The following is a 23675-nucleotide window of genomic DNA, read 5'->3' as shown; positions in this document are numbered from 1 at the left end:
TTCAAACATTTAAACATTTCATTATTTTTCGTCATTTTTCACCTTTTCAAACATTATTTCCTTAATTTTACAATTTTCTTAGCCTTTAATTGAAATGTGGAGGGAAAATTCGGGCTCCTACCGGCTTTTTCGCCTCTTTTAGCCTCTGTTGTCAGCAGGAGATGAGGTCTCAGAACACCAGCTCAGCTTTCGCTGGTACTCGCCACCTCGGAATGCCTGGCCATGCAGAGACTTCTCCGAGCATTCACCGCACCAGTCTTATCGCGTGTCCCTAGGGCTCCGTTTCAGGACCGCACTATCGCGTGTCCCTGGGAGCTCCGTTTCAGGACCGCACTATCGCGTGTCCCTGGGAGCTCCGTTTCAGGACCGCACTATCGCGTGTCCCTGGGGGCTCTGTTTCAGGACCGCACTGTCGCGTGTCCCTTGGAGACTCCGTTTCAGGACCGCACTGACTTGATGCACACTCAGAGCGCCGCTTCAGCTTCAGCATTCCTTGGGTTTGAATTCTGCGCGCCAACTCGCTGCGCTCTTCGAGCCTCGTTTTTCTTACCGCTTTTTCGGCTTCCCTCCTGCCTGGCTCGCCATTCCAGGCTGTTGTATACCTTGCTGTGCTGGGCTTCTACTCCGAGCTCTACACGCCGCCTACAGCATTTAAGCTTAGCCTTGTGGAGCTTTTCTCGTGGTTGCGTATTTGGAGCTCTTTATAGAGCGTCCCGCACCAACGTGGTGGCTCCATCTGACGTGATTGCGTATTTCGAAGCTCTTTATATCGCCTTCCGCATTTAAGCCTGGCTTTATAGAGCTTCCCACACCAACGTGGTCGTGTAGAGCTCTTTATAATACCTCAGTGTTTTACGGCTGCTGTTGTTGCCCGCATTCTCCACCAATTGTTGCGGCAAGCCCTTCTCTCGGGGACTTGGTTCTTCTCAGGAGCTCTCTTGCCGTCTCTCTCCCCAGGCATCTCTCAGCATCTTCTCCCTGCTTCTGGGAGCATGCCTTTTATTTTGCCCTTCAGCCCCGCCCATTTCCAGCTGGGGCAGGCCCTAATTATTGGGCACAGCTGGGCCTAAGCTCCCAGTTCATTATCAGCAACACCTGGTGACTTGTGGTTCTCACTACACCAAGTGCAAGGTCTTGCTCCTGGGAGGAGGAAATCCCCACTGTCAGTAAAGTCTGGGAGATGAATGACTGAGAGCAGCCCTGCAGAGAAAGACTTGGGGATCCTAGTGGGTCAAAACTTTTATGACAGGGTAACCCACCTAGCTGATCAAGGGAAGCAGGTGGATGTAATATTTCTGGACTTCAGGAAGGCTTTTGGTACTGTCTCTCATAGCATCCTCCTGGATAAAATGTCCATCATAGAGCTGGACAACCGTGCTATGTGATGGGTGAGCAACTGGCTCACAGGTGGAGCACAAAGAGTGACAGTGAATGAGGTCACATCAGGCTGGTGACCGGTCACTAGTGGGGTCCTGCAGGGCTCCATCCTTGGCCCAGTCCTCTTCAACATCTTCATCAGTGACTTGGGTGCAGGACTGGAAGGAATCTGAAGCAAGTTTGTGGATGAGAGACCTCGGCAGGTTCGAGAGATGGGCAATCAGCAGGCACAGGAAGGACAAGTGCTGAACCACAAGTTCAGCAAGTGCTGAATCACCAACCACAAGGGCAAGTGCTGAATTCTGCACCTGGGATGGGGCAACCCTGGTGGCAAGTACAGACTGGGGAACGAGTGGCTGGAGAGCAGAGAGGGTCCTGGGTGTCCTGGTTGATGGCAAACTGGACATGTGGCAGTAGTGTGTTCTGGCAGCCAGGAGGGCCAACCGTGTCCTGGGGTGCATCAAGCACAGTGTCACCAGCCAGCCCAGGGAGGTGACTGTCCTGCTCTACTCTGCACTTGTACAGCCTCACTGTGAGTACTGTGTGCAGTTTGGGCACCCCAGTATAGGAAAGGCATCAAGGTGTTGGAGAGTGTCCAAAGGAGAGCAACAAGGATGGTGAAGAGTCTGGAAGGAATGACTTATAAGGAGCAGCACCAATCCTGACTGAGTCCAAGAAGTGTTTGAATGATGTTCTCAGGCAAATGGTGTCATTCCTGGTGTACCCTTCACAGGACAGGAGTTGGACTTGATCGTCCTGATGGGTCCCTTCCAACTCAGCATATTCTATGATTGTATGATAACACATTTGGTATCAGCAAGAAAAGGAGACACATCTTCCTTGGTTGTGCATGATGGGAGGTTGAGGACCAATGGGCTTCAGCTGAAACATAGGAGGAAAAAAACTCAAAAACTTTCTCCTCATCAAGACACTCAAGCACATCTACCATAGAGCTTGTGTCATCTCAATCCCTCAATCAATTCAACAAGATTGAAAACAATCTTGTTTTCAAGAACAAAATAATAAAGGATTTAGCAACCTTCCTTACCCCAAACCAACCCTGATGAGAGCAGGAGGTTGTCCTAGAGACCTCCTGATAGTCAGCCCTCTGATCATCTTTGTGGCCTCCTCTGGACTTGTTCTAACAGCTCCAGGTCCTCTTTGTGCTTGGGGCTCCAGAACTGGACCCAGCACTGCAGTGGGGTCTCAGCAGAGAGAAGCAGAGGAGCAGAATCTCCTCCCCTGACCTGCTGGCCACACTGCTTTTTGTGTAGCTCAGGACATGCTTGGCTTCCTGGGCTGCCAGCACACCTTGCCAGCTGGTGCTGAGCTTCTCATCAACCAGCACCCCCAAGTCCTCCTCCTCCTCCTCAGGGCTGCTCTCAATCCATGCTCTGCCCAACCTGTATTTGTGCTGGGGATTGGCCCTAATGAGGTGCAGGACCTTGTGCTTGTCCTTGTTGAACCTCATGAAGTTATCATGGGCCCAGCTCTCCATCCTGTTCCTTTGTCTGGACAGTCTTTGTCTGTAAAGGTGACTTTAGACATGGTCACTGTATCACCACCACCAGGAAAAACTCTTTCTTGAGGTTTTGAACTTGGTTAGCTCTTCATCCCATCTTGGGGTAGCTGGGAGGTGGTGTACATTTTCTGACATTATTGATCTTCACACCCCACTGTCCCCAGGAAGAATCCAGACCCACAAAGGTCAGGATGGGCTCTGCCTTCCCGATGCCTGGGGTTCAGAGAGTGACCTCACTGCTTCATAAAAATAATACAAAACAAAACTCATGGCTTTAGAGCCACCTTTACAGAGCATTTGACTCTGCTCTAACAAGGCCATGGGGAGGCTCTGGCAGCAATGGCCCTCACTGGGGCCAATCAATGCTTCAAGGTACTTTCAGGTTCCATTCTGACTTCTGGAGCAGTTTGTTCATTCATCTCTCAGCACCTGAGGATCATGGACTCAGCACCAAACACACCCTGGGGCTCAGTGAAATACAGAGAGCACTGAAAGGCCATGGCTCTCCATGGGATATTCTTCACATCTTCAAAACTTGTACAGCTAATTGGAGAGGTTTTCCCACTGTAGTTAAGGAGGAACATTTCATAGAATCATAGAATTGGCTGGGTTGGAAGGGACCTCAGAGATCATCAAGTCCAACCCTTGATCCACTACCGCTGCAGTTCCCAGCCCATGGCACTGAGTGCCACATCCAGTCTCCTTTTAAATATCTCCAGGGATGGAGAATCCACTACTTCCCGGAGCAGCCCATTCCAATGCTTGATCACCCTCTCCCTAAAGAAATTCTTTCTAATATCCAACCTAAACCTCCCCCGGCACAACTTAAGACCTTGCCCTCTTGTCTTGCTGAGAGTTACCTGGGAAAAGAGCCCAACCCCCCCCCTGGCTCAAACCTCCTTTCAGGGAGTTGTAGAGAGTGATGAGGTCTCCCCTGAGCCTCCTCTTCTCCAGCCTGAACAGCCCCAGCTCCCTCAGCCTCTCCTCATAGGATCTTTGCTCAAGTCCCTTCACCATCCCAGTTGCCTCCTTTGGACCTGGTCCAGGACCTCGATATCCTTCCAAAACTGCGGGGCCCAGAACTGGACACAGGACTCGAGGTGAGGCCTCACCAGCACTGAGTACAGGGGCAGAATCACTTCCTTGGACCTGCTGGTGACGCTGTTCCTGATCCAGGCCAGGATGCCATTGGCCTTCTTGGCTACCTGGGCACACTGTTGGCTCATGTTCAGCTTCCTGGCAATCCAGACTTGTAGAGAAAACCACAAGTCCTCAGGTGTCGCTGATAATGAACTGGGAGCTTAGGCCAAGGTGTGCCCACTAATTAGGGCCTGCCCCAGCTGGAAATGGGCGGGGCTGAAGGGCAAGATAAAAGGCATGCTCCCAGAAGCAGGATCAGTCAGAAGAAGAAGCAAACAAGAGAAGAAGACGCCTGAGGAGAGGGACAGCAAGAAAGCTCCGGAGAAGAGCCGTGTCCCCAAGAGAAGGCTCGCCGCATCATCTGGTGGAGAATGCGGGCAACAACAGCAGCCGTGAATGCTGAGGTAAAAAAGGAAGCTCTACATGACCACGTTGGTGCGGGAAGCTCTACAAAGCCTGGCTTAAATGCGGAAGGCAATATAAAGAGCTTCGAAATACGCAACCACGTCAGATGGAGCTACTACAGTGGTGCGGGACGCTCTATAAAGAGCTCCAAAAATGCAACCACGGAAAAAAGCTCCACAAGGCTAAGCTTAAATGCTGAAGGCGGCGTGTAGAAGCTCGGAGTAAAAGCCCAGCATGGCAAGACAACAGCCCGGAATGGCGAGCCAGGCAGGAGAAAAGAATGAGGCTCGAAAGGCGCAGCAAGTTGGCGCGCAGAACTCAAGCCCGCGAAATGCTGAAGGTGAAGCGGAGCTCTGAGTGCGCATCAAGTCAGTGCGGTCCTGAAACGGAGTCTCCCAGGGACACACGACAGTGCGGTCCTGAAACAGAGCCCCCAGCGACACGCGACAGTGCGGTCCTGAAACGGGGCCCTAGGGACACGCGATAAGACTGGTGCGCTGAATGCTCGGAGAAGCCTCTGCATGGCTAGGCATTCTGAGGTGGCGAGTACCAGCGAAAGCTGAGCTGGTGTTTTTAAGACCTCATCTCCTGCTAACAGAGGCTAAAGAGCCCAAATTTTTCCTCCTCAAAAAATAGGTGAAATAATGTTGAAAAATAATGAAATGTAAAAAAAAAAAAGTAATGAAAAATGTTGAAAAATAATGAAATGTTTAATGTTAAATTATTGAAAATGAAATGTTAAAATGAAATGTTAAAAATAGAAAAAAAATGAAATGCTTAAATTATTGAAATGTTTGAAAATGAAAAAATGAAATGTTAAAAATAATGAAATGTTAAATTATTGAAAATGAAATGTAAATTATTGAGAAAAAAAAAAAGGTTTATTTTTTCAACAAACAACAAAAAGGGGGGAAATGTAGAGAAAACCACAAGTCCTCAGGTGTCGCTGATAATGAACTGGGAGCTTAGGCCAAGGTGTGCCCACTAATTAGGGCCTGCCCCAGCTGGAAATGGGCGGGGCTGAAGGGCAAGATAAAAGGCATGCTCCCAGAAGCAGGATCAGTCAGAAGAAGAAGCAAACAAGAGAAGAAGACGCCTGAGGAGAGGGACAGCAAGAGAGCTCCGGAGAAGAGCCGTGTCCCCGAGAGAAGGCTCGCCGCATCACAGACTCCCAGGTCCCTCTCTCTCTGGCTGCTCTCCAACCACTCTGTGCCCAGCCTGGAGCTCCCCATGGGGTTGTTGTGGCCAAAGTGCAGGACCTGGCACTTGGCCTTGTTGAACCTCATCCCATTGGAATCAGCCCAACTCTCCAGTCTGTCCAGGTCCCTCTGTAGAGCCCTCCTGCCTTTCTTTCATACTGTGATTAAGGAAAACTCCTTTCTCCTGATAAAAATTTCCTGAAGTCTGACACAGTGTGGGTAACTTCTCACCCCCCCCCAACGCCACCATTCCTTTCATGCCCGTCCTGGGACTTCCATCCCTGGTCCTTGCATCAGACTTCTCCTCTCCTCTCTGCAGCTGGAGGTTACAGCTCCACTGCACCACCTCCCACCTGCTCTCCTCAGAGAACTGACTGCACACGGGCACAGCAGGAGTTTTCCTTTGTGCCAGCCAAGAAAAGTCACACAGAGAAAGTGAAGAAGAATCTGATGGGAAATGGTTTAGAGAGACAGATGGGAAAAGAGAGATGTGATCATCATGAGAGAGGTGGCTAAAGAGACAATCAGGCTGCTGAAAGACAGGCGAGCTTTGAACAACCTGCTGCTCAAAGCAGCACCCAGGGGAGAGGCATCTGAATGAACAAAGAGTAGGAGAAGGGGACAATTGGAGAGGAATGGGAATGGCCTTTGTCTGGACAGTCTGTGTCTGGAAAGGTGACTTTAGAAATGGTCACTGGATCACCACCACCAGGCAGAAGTGCACCAGGCACTCTGCACTTGGTATGTTCCTCACCCCTTTTTGGGGTAGTTGGGAGGTGTTGTGCATTTTTCCTACAGTTTTTATTGCTCATCGTCATGCCCCATGGCCCCCAGAAGAATCCTGACCCACAAGCGAGGGATGGGCTCTGCCTTCCTATTGCCTGGGGTTCAGAGTTTGGCCTAACTGATCCATAACAGAAATAAATAAATAAATACATAAACAAACAAATAAAGAAATACCTGTGGCTTCAGAGCCACCTTTACAGAACCTTTGTCTCCCTGCAATCATGGCCTCCAGTGACCTTCTCTAACAAGTTTCTGGGGAGGCTTTGCCAGTAACAGGACCCAAAGGGGCCAACCAATGCTTCAAAATACTTCAAAATAATTTGGGTTTTTGTTTTGGCTTTAACTTTTAAAACCGTTTTTTTTTCAGTCTCCTGTCAGTACTCATGGGCTCAGTCTCTGGCACCAGGGGGCCCATTACAGTACTGAGCAGCCGTGAGTCACCCTGTGGTGTTTTTAGTGTTCAAGACTCACACAGCAAATTGGAGAGGGTCCATTTTGGAGGAAGATTACAAAGAGCATCAAAAAAGGTTTTTTAAAAAGTTCTGTTTTACTGGTTTTCACTTCAGAATTGTATATTCAACTGGTATTGGTGCAGAGGGTCTCTGAAAGAGGGCTGGACAGTGAGGAGAAACCTTTGAGATCCAACGCTTCATGGAGAAGATTGTTCCTCACCTCCCCAAACACAACATTGCTCTCATTGGTGGGAGGGATTTGGAGTCAACTGGGAGGGACTGGGAGAGACTGGGAGGGGGTTGGGGTCAACTGGGAGGGACTGGGATGGATGGGGAGGGACTGGTTTATACTGGTGTGTACTGGCCTGTACTGGTTTAACTGGCCTATAGTGGTGTATAGTACTTATACTGGTTTATACTCATCTGTACTGGTTTGTACTGGTCTGTACCGGTTTACACTGGTCTGTAGTGGTTATACTGGTTTATACTGGTCTGTACTGGTCTGTACTGGTCTATACTGGTTTATACTAGTTATACTGGTTATAGTGGTTATAATGGTTTATACTGGTCTATACTGGTTTACTGGTTAACAGTGGTCTGTACTGGTTTGTACTGGTCTATATTGCTCTATACTGGTTATACTGGTCGATGCAGGTCTATACTGGTTTATACTGGTAATAATGGTTATGCTGATTTATACTGGTCTATACTGGTTAGTACCTCATATTCGTTTATACTGGATACAGTGCTCTATACAGGTCTGTACTGGTCTATATTGGTTGTACTGGTTATACTGGTATATACTGTTTATACTGGCCTATACTGGTCTATAGTAGTCTGTACTGCTCTATACTGGTATATACTCGTTAAACTGGTGTATACTTGTCTATACTGGTTATACTGGTTTATACTGGCCTATACTGGCCGATACTAGCCTATACTTGTTTGTACTGCTTCTATTCGTTTATACTGGTTATACTGGTTTATACTGGTAAAACTGGTCTATACTGGCCTAAACTGGTCTATACTGGTTTATACTGGTCTATACTGGTTTATACCGGTTTATACTGGTTTATACTGGTCTGTACTGGTCTATACTGGTTATACTGGTTTATTCTGGCCTGTCCAGGTCTGTACTGGTTTTTAGTGGTTGATACTGGTCTGTACTGGTCTATACTGGTTATACTGGTTTATTCTGGCCTGTCCAGGTCTGTACTGGTTTTTAGTGGTTGATACTGGTCTATACTGGTTATACTGGTTTATCGTGGATATAGTGGTTTGTACTGGTCTATACTGGTCTATACTGGTTTATACTGGTTTATACTGGTCTATCCTGGTTATACTGCTCTATCCTGGTTATACTGGTTGATACTGGTTTATACTAGTTTATACTGGTCTATATTGGTCTTTACTGGTTATACTGTTCGATACTGGTCTATACTGGTCATAATGGTTTATACTGGTTTTACAGGTTTATAATGGTCTATACTGGTCTATACTGGTTTATACAGGTTTATACTGGTCTATACAGTTTATACTGGTCTACACTGGTCCATAGTGGTCTGTACTAGTCTATACTGGTTATAATTGTTTATACTAGTTTATACTGGCTTGTACTGGTTTCTACTGGCTTATACTGGTCTATACTGGTTTATACTGCTTATATTCGTTTATACTGGCTATACTGGTCTATACTGGTTTATACTGGTTTATAATGGTCTATACGGGTTTGTACTGGTCTATGCTGCTCTATACTGGTTATACTGGTCTATACAGGTCTATACCGGTTTATAGTCGTTATAGTGGTTATACTGGTTTCTATTGGTTTATACTGGTTTATACTGGCCTATACTGGTCTGTACTCGTTTATACTGCTTATATTCTTTTACATTGGTTATACAGGTCTACACTGGTTATACTGGTTTATACTGGTCTACAGTGGTCTATACAGGTCTATATAGGTTTATACTGGTTTTACTAATTAAACTGGTCTATACTGGTCTATACTGTTTAAACTGTTTATATTAGGTTGTACTGTTATATTGGTCTATACTTCCTATACTGGTTTCTACTGGTGTATACTGGTTTTTACTGGTTTCTAGTGGTCTATACTGTTTGTACTGGTCTATACTGCTCTATACTAGTTATACTGGTCTATAAAGGTCTATACTGGTTTATACTCGTTATAGTGGTTATACTGGTTTCTACTGGGCTATACTGGTCTATACTGGTTTATACGGCTTATATTCGTTTATACCGGTTATATTGGTCTATACTGGTTATAGTGGTTTATACTGGTCTATACTCGTCTATAAAGGTCTATATAGGTTTATACTGGTTTTACTGGTAAAACTGGTCTATATTGGTCTATGCTGGTATATACTGTTTTATACTAGTTATACTGGTTTATACTGGTTATTCTGGTCTATACTGGTCTATACTAGTTTATAATGCTTATACTGGTCTATCCTGGTTTATGTAGGTTTATACTGGTCTATACTGTTTGGTACTGTTTGATACTGGTTTATTCTGGTCTGTACTGGTCTATACTGGTTTATACTGGTTTATTCTCATCTGTACTGATCTATGCTGGTTTGTACTGGTTTGTACTGGTTTATTCTGGTTTGTACTGTATTTATTATATTTATTATTATATACCACATATTATAATCTTATATATTTTAATATTACTTATAATATTAATAATAATAGTAATGTTTATAATATGTTATATACAATACATAATGATATATAATAATAAATATATAATATATATCATATATATAATTCGAAATAGATAATATTTAAATATAAATATATAAATATACATATAAATATACATAAAAATATACAAATATAATAAGGAGCACTCACAGTCCAAAGCCCCAGGGCAGAGCAAGATGCTCTGCTGAGGCTCCAAGCCCAGTCCTTGTAGGGATGCAGCACCCAGGGAACAGCATCTCCATGGTGCTGTCATGGATCTTGTCCCACCAGGAGCTTCCCTCATGATCAGACTTGGTGCAGGAGAGGTGATGGTTATCAGCTGCTTGCTCCCACCTGCAGCAGCAATTGAAGAGCCAGCAGAGAAATGCCATAGCTGTCCAGAGATTGCAGCTCTCCAGCTCCTTACTTGACTAAACTGGTTCATCTGCACAAAGCTGCTGGGGCTGCCAGTCATCTTGCTCAGCCCCTTCTAAAAGCTGAGATGAGAGCAGTGCCGTGAAGCTGAGTGCCTTTGCTACTTGGACCTGTTGCCATGGTTTTGTTGCTGTTGTTTTGCTTCCACGTTATGGTAGGAGCCTGTTGGGGTTATAAGGGACCTGAGAGGTGCTCTAACCCATTATAGGATGCAAGATCTGGAGGACATGGCATTAAAGAGCAAATTCCTTTGTTCATGCCTTTCCCCAGTGATGGGGAATGAGGATTGTTCCCCCAGCAAAGCTTGCTGTGGGCTGGGTGCTTCCTTGGCAGGGAAGGTCAGTGGCCTCTGTCCCCTCTCTGTCATATGGGGCTTAAACCTGATCTTGCTACAGGGAACTACAGGAGCTTCTCCCCTCTTCACTCCTGCTCTTTGCTGTTCTTGCTAGAACAAGATCTCAAGATAAAAAATGGCTTTGATTTGGCCATGGCTAGGAGACAGAGGCATTTGCTAGAGAGCATCTGACAGCTTGGGGAGAGCAGGCAGAGCTGGCTATGGAGGATCTGTGGTAATTAGATTCTGTGTTTGCACTCACTCTTTCATTTAGCACCAGAGGTTTTCATACTTGGAAGCAGCCCTGTCACTGCTACATTACAGGATCCTACAACACCCTATCTCACCCAGACACATCTGCCCCAATATCTCAATGTTGTTGCCTTCTGGGAAGCATCCTGGCAGCACGCAGCCTCCCGTGGCCAGGCAACTCTGCCTCTTCCCCACTGTACCCCAGCACAGCCCCAGGGCACTTGGCTGCAGTCCCCTTCCAGCACCCTGCAGCCTTAGAGGAGCAATGCAGCACGGAGCTGAATTACCCCAGCATGCTCCCTGCTCATTCAGCAGCGATTTCCCTCTGTGTGGTGGCAGCCGTGACTCATTACCCTTCTCCCCATGCCCTGTTACTGGAGGAGCCAGCAGTGAAATGACACCTTCTCCATACCTCCTCATTCTCTTACCATCTCCTGGACAAACTCCACTGCCTGGTATTATTTTTAGCTCCCAGGAAGTCTGATCCTTTTCTACATGCATACACGTGCAAAGGAAATGTGCAGAGGCAGATGGTTTCAGAGAGCTGCAGCCTCATATGGGGAGCTGCAGGATGGCCACCTGCCTCTCCAGGTATGGAGAGGGAGCAGCAGGTCCTGCTGCCGTCAGCATCCTGAGCAGGGACCTGGGTGGCATCATTTTTCCCCCATGGCTCCCTTTAGATGGGGCTACAGCCCCAGACAGGTCTCCACACTGCTGACTGTGCCCAACATGTTCCTACTGCATCTGTCACTTGTCATGAGATGGAGAAAAGTCAAACTGCTTCAGTCCCTCCTGGAGGCTAGGGTAGCAACGTGAAGCAGGGAGGTGTTACAGGGGCACCACTGGGGAGTAATCAGGCTGAGGTGAATCCCCCCACCTACCCTGGGGATGCTGTGGCAGGGTGCCAGGCTGATTATTTATAATGCTAATTGAGAGCTGCTGGAACAGCCACTTGCCAGGCACTAGGCTTCTGCAACACCAGGAGGGTTGTGGCCTCCTGGGATGGGAGAAGTGTTGCAGCTCCTCCTTTTCCAGGCCCTGACTTCTACCCAAGGTAGATTAGGGATACAGGAGGATTTGGTCTTCTTACACCCAGTGCTGCTGGGTTTCTCCAACATGCCCAAGAACAGAACACCTCCCAGGAAGCCTCTGGGTGCTAAGCAGTGCCAGGGAGGAAAAAACAAGAGGCAAAACAGTCTATTTATTGAAGTACCTAAAATAAGATGTGTGAGCCTAATTTTAGGCACTGGGTATTGCCCTCCAGAGTAATGAATTAAACACTGCCACTGTTGGGGTGTACACTGCACTTTTCCTAATGCTCTGGGAGAGAGCTTGTGTCTCTGGAGCAGCATCCTGCAGAGATCAGCCCTTGCCACCAGCCTGGCTCATCACAGGGGCACTCAGACATATGCTGTAACAGACTGGGACAACATAAACCCTAAACAGCAAATACAGCCTATTTAGTGATTGAACCCAGCAGCAGGGGAAACCAAGGTCTACAGCCACCTGGTGCTGACAGCAGGTCCCCTCTGTTGAGCAGCTCCCTGGGACTGGAGACACCTTCAGCTGAGCTGTACCACTGCCTGTGCAGCAGAGCCAGGCATGCTTTATTAATGCTAATGAATTAAGTCTTCCAACACTCAGCATGGGGAGGAAAGCCCTCCCTCCTTTCCAGCACAGCCACTTCCCCTCTAGAGACACAACCTCTGCTTCTCCCACTCTCCCACTGGACACCCAGGCAGTGCCAGGGGGAATCTCCTTTCCCTCCTCTTCCCACACAGCCACGGGTGACACTGGAGGTGCCAGGGCTGGTCCAACCTCAGTCAGGGCAGCTGCTCAATTGAGTGGCCAAGCACAGCCCTGGGGGGCTACAGGAAATGTCAGGGCACTCCAGCACAACCACCTGCTGCTGGCACAACAGCACAGGACTGTCACATCCCATGGCCTGACCCAGACAACAGCCAAAGGAGATTCCATCTCCCAGGCCAGTGCTTCCCTTTCAGGGAAAAGTTACCCTCTGAGGGTAAACAAGGAATGACAGCCTCCTGACACCATGCGAGTACCCCTTGATCACAATAAGATGAAATGAAATATTTCTCTACAATCAAAACATCAATTCTGTTGCTCTAAGAATTGAAGTTTATTTTCAAGTAATTTTTAGGGAACACAAATCACAAGTATGCATGAAAATAGATATTCTAAAAGCACAAAATTAGATACTTCAATGTTCAGGTTGTGCAATCACAAGGGCTGATTGCTTGGATCACAAAAGCCACATACTCAAATGACATCTCAACAATGCAATCCCCTCACCCCATGGGTCCACACGTCACAAGGCATGATGATATCATAAGGGAATATCATAAGGCAATGATATCATGATGGCTACAAGCTTAGCATCTTCACTCCAGCTTCTTCAGTTCAAGAGGTGCACTTTACAAATTGATGTCTTTTAGGACACTAAAAGGGCATTCCAAATGAGAGACTTCTTTGTGGCATTACATGCACTAACATTATTCACTATGAAGGGTGATCACAAACTTCACAACAGTAGAGCATAAAAAAACCAAATAAGAATGGAAAACTTACACAAATGCAGCACAGATAAAAATACAAAAAGAACTCATAACTAATTTTGTCTCAGTTTTGCTCCTTCTGCAGATTTCAGCAACAGTTATTTATCCCATTATCTTCTCTCATGGATAAGTTTTCCATAGTAATTACATTCCATTATCACATGTATCATTGCCATACACACACCTACCTATGTTATTCAGCTAGTAAATTTCCATGAGACTCCCTTAAAATATTGCTTATACTTTTCTACAACTTCTGTACTTCTACTTCTGTAAAACCATTGCATATATGTTTCTTTAAACTACTACTTCTATTTCTCTAAGTCTACTGCTTCACAAGAAATGAATCAATCAAGCAGGGAAGATTTTCTGGGGCTTTTCTTCCAGATTCTTGTCTACTGAGCTGTCACCAGCTTGTTCCATCCTCGTGAGAAACCATTCGAGATGTAATTCTCTTATTTCAGGGGACAGCTGAGAGAAGCCTTACTGCAGGCTGCTCAAGGTGTCCCATCACATCACCCTTGGTGTCACAGAGGTTTCAGGAGAGCTCATGAAGCATCCCTCCTGACAGGCAAGGAGCAGTAACACTCCTCTGAAGAGCTGTGCCAGCTCCTGGAGTCTGCAGGCATCTACAAGGTGGTGAAGGGTCTGGAGAAGAAGTGCTCTGAGGAGAGACTGAGGGAACTGGGAATGTGCAGTTGGGAGAAGATGAGGCTGAGAGGAGAGCTTCTTGCTCTCTACAACTCCCTGACAGGAGGTTGTGTTGAGCTGGGTGCTGGCCTCTTCTCTCAAGTGAACAATGAGAGGACAAGAGGACATGGCCTGAAGTTGAACCAGGGGAGGTTTAGGTCAGATCTCTCATTTCTTTACTGAGAGAGTAGTTAGGTGTTGAAATGGTCAGCCCAGGAAGGTGGTAGAAACACCATCCCTGGAAGGATTTAAAAACCATGTAGTAGAGATGATCCTGCTCTGTTGCTGTCAGCATTGTCCTGCAGTCTGCTGCCTCCCTCTTCTACTGCTCCCTCAGCTGCACGCCCAGCCTGGTGTGCAGGAAAAGTGTCCAGGATCCCGTCCTGCCACATCCCTTTAGGAGGGTGTCATAATTGGAAATACTTTCCTGTTTTTTCCTTATTTGGAAAAAAGCCTTCATGACGCTGAAACAAATATTAGAAGTCAAATTTTGGATGGGACATGAAGTGGTTCCTGAGCTGACTGCATTTTGTTTTCCACAAGAAGATGAAGAAAGGATCATTGTTGTGATGGAGCTTGGGAAATGAGGGCAACTTGACCCTTCATACTTGGTGATGGTTGTGCTGGGTCAGGTAATGACAGATGAAATCTAATTTCCAGTAAAATCTCTTGTTGCACTGGGAGTTGCTTTAAAGTTTTTCACTGGTATAGAGGCGTTGATGGTTCTTCAAATGGGAGTTTTGACGGAAGCTCTTCCCACAGTCAGGACACTTGTAGGTATGTTCACCCCTATGGATCCGTAAGTGTTGGGTGAGATTCGAGCTGGCTGTGAAGCTCTTCCCGCACTCACAACACTTGTAGGGACGTTCACCCCTATGGATCCGTAGGTGTTGGGTGAGATTCGAGCTGGCTCTGAAGCCCTTCCCACACTGGGGACACGTGTAGGGTTTTTCCCCAGTGTGGACATGTTGGTGATTAATCCAAGAGGTGCTGTTGTTGAAGGCTTTCCCACAGTGAGTGCAGGGATACAACTTCTCTCCTGTATGGATGCGGTGATGGCGTGACAAATGGGAACTCTGGGAAAACTCCTTCCCACACTCAGAACATTTAAAGGGTTTCTCACCCCTATGGATCCGTTGATGCTTGATTAAAGCTGATCTCCACCGAAAATCTTTCCCGCAGTCAGGGCAGGTGTAGGACATGGTGCCTGTGTGATGGTGTCACCGTTGGACCAGATCCGAGCTGTCACTAAACCGTCTCCTGCAGTCAGGACATCTCTGGGGTCTCTCACCCTGATGGATTTTCTGATGGTGGAAATGGGCTGAGCAGATCCTAAACTTTCTCCTGCATTCCTCACTGGTGTCAAACTTTTCTCCTGCATGGATTTCAATGATTTTCAAAATTACACTAATACCAAAATCTTTCCTATCCTTATGACACTCAGTGAGGTTTTTGCCCAGATGGAGACATCCCGTGTTTCAGAAAGAAGCCATAGTATGGTGACAAAATAGGGGTTGGGCTTTTTTTGTTTTGGTGGCAGCCAAAACCTACATCAAACATACTGTAGGTGAAAATGGAATGCGAGGTGGAATAGGGAGGGTAACCATAGAGTTGGACACCCACTGATCATCGTTTACTTCATCTTTAGGAGCTACACTTGCAACGAAAACCCAAAGGGGCCATTGTGTGGGGCAGGGGGTGCTCTGGTTTTCAGCCACTCCTGGCTTGAGCTGTGATGGCCCAGTTGTACTGGACACTGGACACTGCAAGAGGTAATTCAGGACTCCCCCACTGCTTGCTTAAACCCCTGGGATGAATCAGGGGTCTTATATCCCACCCAACCACTTCGATATGAGTTTGGGTCCCCTGTCATGGTAACAAATCCCACCATGGCCTATAGGATTCCCCTACTGCACCCACATGCAGGATGAGCTGCCATCCAGTGGGATGCGTTGAGGTCTCCTAAGGGAGTCCCCGATTGTGGCTTCTAAGCCCTGGGGTTATCAAGTCCCCAGGAAGGATTCCGGACTTGCCACTAAATTCTTCTCCAAACGCCCTTCAGGCTTTGGGGAAATGTCTCCTGGCACCTTTTCTGGGAAGATCTTAATAAACCAAATATCTCTGCTCTGGGTGGGGATTGGTTTTTGAACAGAGAGTGAAGAACCTGGATTTTGGAATCTTGAGGAACACTGAGGAAATATTTCATCTGAATCTGCGGCGACTGAGTTTGAATTTGATCTGGATATAAAAGGTGCTGGATATAAAAGGTGCTGAAGCACAACCAATTAAGGGGAAGCACAACCCCCCTGTAACATACGTTGATGAATTTGTATTCCTAACCAGTAAAAGTCAGGAAAAGAATTAAACTGAGTAAGAAGTGAATAGGGGGCTAGGCAAAGCAGTTGAGACATGTAATTTTCCACTGAAACAGTGTGAACAATACAAGGCCCTGATGAGACTAACTTCTATCTCAAAGATAATTAAAAGTGTAGGTCCTGTTCTTAAAACAAGACACTGCCAAGGCTAACAAAGGAATGTGAACATCTGCACAAGAAGAACATTGCAACAGGAAAGGATCTCAACAGATCAATTCCTGTGGGAAAAGGAGAGCAGGCCAAGTTGTTTGTGTGAATTTATCTAATGTAGAATTAGAACTAGTGATCATAACCGGTACAATTCAAGACTAAACCGAGAACAGACCAGGCAAAGCAGTCCAAACTCGTAATTTTCCACTGTTTCAGTTAGGAGCAAAACAGCTTTCCACTGTCACAGCTGTCACGGTTTAACACTGGCCCGGCGATTAAACCGGGTGACAGATGCTCTCTATTAATCTCTCTCTCCTCCTTGATAAGGAAGGAGAGAGAATAAGGGAGAGAGACTTATGGGTTGGAGGCTACACCAATCAACTTTAATGAAACAATAATGCTATATATATATATATATATATACACACAAATATACAGGAGAATGAATATCAGATTCCTTCCCCCTTTTCCCCCAACAATTCTCACGCAAACCAAGGCTGCAGGGCAGCCCTGGGAAAGTCCAGGCTGGACACACAGGAGGCAGGAACACAGGCAGGCAAACGGACTGGATGAGATCCTTCCAAGATGCCGGGTGAAGGCAGGCAGGCAGGCAGGCAGGCAAGCAACCGGGCAGGGCAGCAGGGAGGGCAGGAGGGAGGGCAGCAGGGAGGGCAGGAGGGAGGGCAGGAGGGAGGGTAGGAGGGAGGGCAGCAGGGAGGGCAGCAGGGAGGGCAGCAGGGAGGGCAGCAGGGAGGGCAGCAGGGAGGGCAGCAGGGAGGGCAGCAGGGAGGGCAGCAGGGAGGGCAGCAGGGAGGCAGCCAGGGAGGCAGCCAGGGAGGCAGCCAGGGAGGCAGCCAGGGAGGCAGCCAGGGAGGCAGCCAGGGAGGCAGCCAGGGAGGCAGCCAGGGAGGCAGCCAGGGAGGCCAGCAAGCAGGGCCACAAGCAGCCAGCCGGGGAGGCAACCAGGCAGGCCAGCAAGCAGGGCCACAGGCAGCCAGCCAGGAGCTTCTGCTGGTCTTTTATAGTGCCACAGGTGAGACCAATTAGCTGTTAAGGGGGGTGGTACCCAGCACTTCTGCTGATGATCTCAGGTGAGGCCAATCAGCTGGTACGGGTGTGGCTCGGTCCTTGAGATCCCCCAACTCCATACCGAGGATGATGCACATGGGATGGAATACTCCATTCGAGAAACTTGCTGTCAACCTCAGCAAGTTCAACCACCGACAAGAAACTCAGAAAAATCACCTTTATCCTGGCCCAAACCAGGACACTCCACCCCTTATTCCATACCATTTGCGTCATGCTCCAATCAGCAGAAATTAGGAATTCTCACCTAGTGTTAGATTCGCCTGTGGTACACATTGTACTTCTCCATCTTTCATCATTACCCACCAAGTGTGTCCAGGCCCTTGAGCAAAAGCAACCCCACGAATGGGTTTGCCTTTGCCCGAGGCAGGATAAACCCAAACTGTTTTCCCTAGGAGATTCCTTTCATGCACCACAGGCACTTTGTCTCCATCTACTGTGTGTAGAAGATCTGACTGAGCAGGACCAGCTCGATTGATGGAACCCCTGGTATTAACTAACCAGGTAGCTTTTGCCAAATGCCTGTCCCAGTTCTTGAAAGTTCCACCACCCATTGCCTTTAAGGTAGTCTTTAACAGTCCATTGTACCTTTCAATTTTACCTGAGGCTGGTGCATGATAGGGGATACGGTATATCCACTCAATACCATGTTCTTTGGCCCAGTTATTTATAAGACTATTTTTGAAATGAGTTCCATTATCTGACTCAATTCTTTCTGGTGTACCATGTCTCCACAGGACTTGTTTCTCTAGGCCCAGAATAGTGTTCCGGGCTGTGGCATGAGGCACAGGATATGTTTCCAGCCATCCTGTACTTGCCTCCACCATTGTAAGCACATAGCGCTTACCTTGGCGGGTTTGAGGCAGTGTGATGTAATCGACTTGCCAGGCCTCCCCATACCTATACTTTGACCACCTCCCTTCATACCACAGAGGTTTCAACCTTTTAGCTTGCTTAATTGCAGCACATATGTCACAATCGTGGATAACCTGGGCAATAGCGTCCAAAGATAAATTCACCCCTTGGTTACGAGCCCATCGATATGTTCCATCCCTGCCTTGATGACCTGAAGCATTGTGGGCCCATTTGGCTAAAAACAGTTCACCTTTATGGTCCCAGTCCAGGTCTATTTGGAACACTTGAGCAGCCTCATCTGCTCGCTGGTTGTTTCGATGTTCCTCAGTAGCTCGATACAAAGGTACGTGGGCATCTACATGATGCACTTTTACATCAAGTTTCTCTAACCTTGCAGCAATGTCTTTCCACAGTTCAGCAGCCCAGATAGGTTTATCTCTACGTTGCCAGTTGTTTTGTTTCCACTGCTTTAACCAACCCCATAAGGCATTTGCTACCATCCATGAGTCAGTTTAGAGATAAAGTCTTGGCCACTTTCCTTGTTCAGCAATGTCCAAAGCCAATTGGATGGCTTTTACCTCTGCAAATTGACTTGATTCACCATCTCCTTCATCTGTTTTTGCAACTGGTCGTGTAGGATTCCATACAGCAGCTTTCCACCTTCGATGGCCTCCTACCAGTCGACAGGATCCATCAGTAAAAAGAGCATATTGTTTTTCATCCTCTGGTAGTTGGTCATATGGTGGGGCTTCTTCAGCCCGCTTTACCACTTTTTCTGGTGGCATTCCAAAGTGTTTTCCTTCTGGCCAATGTGTTATTGCTTCTGCAATTCCTAGATGATTGAATCTTCCTATCCTAGCTCTCTGTGAGAGTAAAGCAATCCACTTGCTCCAGGTAGCATCGGTAGCATGATGGGAAGATTGTCTACCTGTATACATAAAACCCAGTACAGGTAATCGTGGCACCAGGAGGAGCTGTGCTTCAGTACCAATCACTTCTGAAGCAGCTCTAACTCCTTCGTATGCGGCCAGTATCTCTTTTTCAGTGGCTGTGTAATTGGCTTCGGAGCCTTTGTAGTTTCGACCCCAAAATCCAAGAGGTCGGCCTCGAGTCTCTCCTGGAGCTTTCTGCCAGAGGCTCCATGTAGGACCATCACCTCCATCTCCGGTGTGAAGAACATTCTTAATGTCTGGCCCTGTTCGAATTGGTCCAAGGGCCATTGCCTGCACAATCTCCTGTTTAATACTCTCAAAAGCAGCTTGTTGTTCTGAGCCCCATTTAAAGTCTTTCTTCTTCCGAGTAACCTCATAGAGAGGTTTCACAATCTGATTATAAAGAGGAATATGCATCCTCCAGAAACCAACAGTTCCTAAGAAGGACTGAGTTTCCTTTTTAGTAGTTGGTGGGGCCATAGCTGTTATTTTGTTAATCACGTCCATTGGGATGTGGCGACGTCCATCTTGCCACTTAACTCCCAGAAACTGGATCTCTTGTGCAGGTCCCTTGACCTTGCTCCTTTTAATGGCAAAACCAGCCTCTAGAGGGATTTCAATTATCTTCTTACCTTTCTCGTAGGCTTCCTTTGCTGTGTCACCCCACACAATGATGTCATCAATGTACTGTAGATGGTCTGGAGCTCCACCCTTTTCCAAGGCATCATGGATCAGTCCATGGCAGATGGTAGGACTGTGTTTCCACCCCTGGGGCAGTCGATTCCAAGTATACTGGATACCTCTCCAGGTGAAAGCAAACTGTGCCCTGCATTCTGGTGCTATAGGAATAGCAAAAAATGCATTAGCAATGTCAATAGTAGCATACCACCTGGCTGCCTTTGACTCCAGCTCATACTGAAGTTCTAGCATGTCTGGCACAGCAGCACTTAGTGGTGGAGTAACCTCATTCAGGGCACGATAGTCCACTGTCAGCCTCCACTCTCCATTAGGCTTCCTCACTGGCCATACAGGACTGTTGAAGGGTGAGTGAGTTTTGCTGATCACTCCTTGGCTTTCTAGTTGCCGGATCAGCTTGTGAATGGGGATCACAGCATCTCTGTTGACACGATATTGTCTTCGATGCACTATTGAAGTGGTAGTTGGCACCCACTGGTTTATAGTTCTCAGCAAACCCACTACAAAGGATTTGTCTGAAAGGCCAAACAAAGCATGCAGCCATTCTCCATTCTCAGTCTTAATAGCTGCAGTACCAAAGGACCACCGGTACCCTTTCGGGTCCTCGAAATCACCTCCCCTGAGGTAGTCTATGCCAAGGATGCACGGAGCATCTGGACCAGTCACTATCGGGTGCTTATGCCATTTTATTCCAGTGAGGCTCACATCAGCCTTCACAATAGTCAGTTCTTTAGATCCCCCTGTCACTCCAGAAATAGTGACAGAGTCTGTCCCTTTCTGATTCGATGGCATTAGTGTGCACTGTGCACCAGTGTCCACCAAGGCTTTATACTTTTGTGGCTCTAATGTGCCAGGCCATCGAATCCACACAATCCAATAAATTTGGTTGTCCCTCTCCTCCACCTGGCTGGAGGCAGGGCACCTCTAAGCTTGAGCACATACAGCATTGTCAGTATGTGCATTACTGGAGTTTGCATCCCCAGTACTCACTCCTGATGTACAGGGATCTTGAGTCACCAGCATATTTGAACTGGGTAACTCCACACAGGAGACTTGAGCAGCCATCTTTTTAGAAGGACCTCCTTTTGCCTTCGTCTTACTCAGCAACTTACATACTTGCTCCTCTAGGACAGCAGTAGGTTTCTGATCCCACTTTTTCATGTCCTCTCCATACTCACACAGGAGTGCCCATAGGATTCCTTTTACTGAATTCTGTTTCTCTCGATTCCATCTCATAGGAGGGCATCTCCTCTTAATGGCTGCAATGTGGGGTCCTCCTTCTGTCTGAGGAAAAAGGGGTGAATGCAGTTTCTCAGATGTTCTCTTTATAGCCGAGACCCAGGCCTGACGAGGGGCTGTGACAGCATCTTCACACTCTCATGCTGTTTTAATCACATCACCCACAGTTCCCTCCACATCTGCAGGAACCCATAGCATTACTGATAGTGTATGGTTAAAAGGTGGTGGTGCAGCATGCACAAACCTTTGCATCATAGGTCTGGGGCAAGGTACGTGATAAGGATCTTCAATGTCATCAGCATTATAGATCACGTCTCGTACAGCCAATTCTGCCAGATACCTGAGAGCTTTTCCAAGTGTGGGTGCCTTGACCTGTGGGCAGTCTATTTCCTCTTTATAGGGATATCTCTCCCTTACAGCTGACAAGAGTCGTTTCCATAGGCTGATGGTTCCAGCCTTTTCCCCAAATGCCCGATCAATACCTACATCTTTGGCCAGGGATCCCAACTGCCTGGCTTCCTTCTGAAGGTAGCAGCCCCTTCATTCCAGCATTGAAGTAACCAAGAGAGAAGTGATTCACCTGAAAAACGGCTGTAGTCTTTTCTCAGAGTATGCAAGTCCTCATGGAATAGGACTGAGCAGATTCTGAGTCTGAGTCCTCAGCTGACTCTGATCTAGCTGCTCTATGAGGAGAGGCAGTATCCTCTATTTCCTCTATCACCTGGTCGTCTCGTTCAGACCTGGAAGGGTTAAGGCTCATTTCTGATTTCCATTGTTTTCCTTTTCTCCTAGTTACAGGGTCAACAAGTAGCTGTTTGGGCTGAGGGGGAGAGGCTGTGGTGTCTGCAGCAGTATCAGCAGCAGGGCTCTCTGAGCAGTAGCAGTGTTTGTGGGAGTAGAGACAGCAGCTGAAGCTGTAGCAGAAACACTGGCAATGCTGGCTGGCCTTATCTGAGTTGTGCCCTTGCGTGAAGAGAGGTGAGAAGCGGCTGCAGAGGCAGGAGTGGGGGTGCTCTCTGTACCAGGAGCAGCTCTCACTCTCCGAACAGCAACTCTCGGCCTCCGAAAAGGCATGCTCAATCTCATTATTGTGGTTTTTGTGTTACTCCTCACCAATATATGAGAAAAATTAACAACACCCACCAGAAGATTGAGAAATGAAATGCTATTGCTACTGAAATCTGGTGGAGTCAGCCCAAAATACGATGGAATGGTATAATTTCCCATATTAAAACTGGGACTGTAATTACCAACCAAGTTTTTTATCTCTGTGTGAAAAACTACTGCACCATGCACCATGATATACATCAGTATTGAGGACCATATTGCAACGATGGTACTTAAGCAGCTCTTACGAAAAACAAACCACAAAGTAACAGCAATTCCAGCTGGGAAAAGATCACATACCCTAAATACCAAAGGTATTGCATGATTGGTTTAATCTCCAACCCTGTGAAATTTCCAAAGAACAAGATCTGATTCCAGCTCAGCAATGCCATTCTTTCTGCTGGAGTTGGAATTCAAACTATTCAGGCAAATTAGTCAAAATTTGAACTGGACTCGAGCCAATTAGCTCAGGCCCCACGTTGGGCACCAATAAATCTGTCACGGTTTAACACTGGCCCGGCGATTAAACCGGGTGACAGATGCTCTCTATTAATCTCTCTCCTCCCTGATAAAGAAAGGAGAGAGAATAAGGGAGAGAGACTTACGGGTTGGAAACTAAACTACACAACTTTAATGAAACAGTAATGATAAATAGGGAAAATAACTAAATATATACAAATATACAGGAAAATGGATAGAATCATAGAATCACAGAATTGGCTGGGTTGGAAGGGACCTCAGAGATCATCAAGTCCAACCCTTGATCCACTCCCGCTGTGGTTACTAGACCATGGCACTGAGTGCCACATCCAGTCTCCTTTTAAATATCTCCAGGGATGGAGAATCCACTACTTCCCGGAGCAGCCCATTCCAATGTCTTATCACTCTCTCAGTAAAGAAATTCTTTCTAATATCCAACCTAAACCTCCCCCGGCACAACTTGAGACCGTGCCCTCTTGTCTTACTGAGGGTTGCCTGGGAAAAGAGACCAACCCCCACCTGGCTACAACCTCCTTTCAGGGAGTTGTAGAGAGTGATGAGTTCTCCCCTGAGCCGCCTCTTCTTCAGGCTGAACAGCCCCAGCTCCCTCAGCCTCTCTTCATAGGGTCTGTGCTTGAGTCCTTTCACCAGCCTGGTTGCCCTCCTTTGGACCTGCTCTAGGACCTCGATATCCTTCCTGAACTGAGGGGCCCAGAACTGGACGCAGTACTCGAGGTGAGGCCTTACCAGGGCTGAGTACAGGGGCAGAATCCCTTCCTTGGACCTGCTGGTGACGCTGTTCCTGATACAGGCCAGGATGCCATTGGCCTTCTTGCCTACCTGGACACACTGCTGGCTCATGTTCAGCTTCCTGTCAATCCAGA

General features: G+C 47.2%; 1 long non-coding RNA gene and 1 pseudogene across 2 annotated transcripts in view; one reads left to right on the top strand and one right to left on the bottom strand.

Moving 5' to 3' along the window:
* LOC139790612 (uncharacterized) overlaps positions 1 to 23675 on the top strand; it is a 301741-nt gene that overhangs the window by 197180 nt on the left and 80886 nt on the right. The window contains exon 3 of one of the 2 annotated variants that reach the window (XR_011723554.1): positions 21997 to 22056. The exons of the other annotated variant lie outside the window; for it this stretch is intronic. This is a non-coding gene — a long non-coding RNA (uncharacterized lncRNA). Of the gene's footprint in view, positions 1 to 21996; positions 22057 to 23675 lie in introns of those variants that run through there. 2 annotated transcript variants of the gene reach the window in all.
* LOC139790550 (zinc finger protein 3-like) lies at positions 14498 to 15349 on the bottom strand (annotated as a pseudogene).

Source organism: Heliangelus exortis, assembly GCF_036169615.1.
Source record: "Heliangelus exortis chromosome W unlocalized genomic scaffold, bHelExo1.hap1 SUPER_W_unloc_2, whole genome shotgun sequence".
Taxonomy (NCBI): Eukaryota; Metazoa; Chordata; class Aves; order Apodiformes; family Trochilidae; genus Heliangelus; species Heliangelus exortis.
Note: the sequence above shows the minus strand (reverse complement) of the source record. Positions and strands in the feature narration are given on the sequence as shown.